Raw genomic sequence first — 359 nt, 5'->3', positions numbered from 1 at the left:
CTCCCCCCGTCCAAGCCCCCGCTCCCACCCCTGCGGGCTCGGGGGTGGGGATCGGGCGGGAGCGAGGGGCAGGCGCGCAGTAAGAGCCCTCATCTGCTCTTTTGGCAGAAAGTCCTGGAGCAGCAGGAGGATTTGAAGCCGCTCCCCGCTGCCCCTGCGGAACAACAGCCGCTCTTGCCTCGCTCAGGTCAGGACACGCTATTTCACGATGGCTTTGGCGCGGGGTGAAGGGGCGCGGGTGCCTGCAGGAGAGGGGGTGAGAGGGAGGGTTTGGAGCCGGTCGTGTGCGACAGAGGAGGCACAAGCGTACAAAGGAAGCGATGGGAACATCCTCAATGGAGGCTCCGGCTGCTTTCCCC

At 66.0% G+C, this 359-nt stretch overlaps 1 protein-coding gene across 2 annotated transcripts in view; it reads left to right on the top strand.

Moving 5' to 3' along the window:
* The first annotated feature begins 26 nt into the window (after window positions 1-26).
* The window catches only part of TEAD4 (TEA domain transcription factor 4), a 61,440-nt gene continuing 61,107 nt past the window's right edge, over window positions 27-359 (top strand). For both annotated transcript variants that reach the window (XM_009290919.2, XM_009290921.2), the window contains exon 1: window positions 27-187. The gene's annotated coding sequence lies outside the window, so the exon portion shown is untranslated. The remainder of the gene's footprint in view (window positions 188-359) is intronic.

The sequence above is a fragment of the Aptenodytes forsteri genome, unplaced genomic scaffold, assembly GCF_000699145.1.
Source record: "Aptenodytes forsteri isolate BGI_AS27 unplaced genomic scaffold, ASM69914v1 Scaffold286, whole genome shotgun sequence".
NCBI classification, from domain to species: Eukaryota; Metazoa; Chordata; class Aves; order Sphenisciformes; family Spheniscidae; genus Aptenodytes; species Aptenodytes forsteri.
The sequence above is the reverse complement of the archived record's forward strand: the minus strand, read 5'-3'. Positions and strand labels throughout refer to the sequence as shown.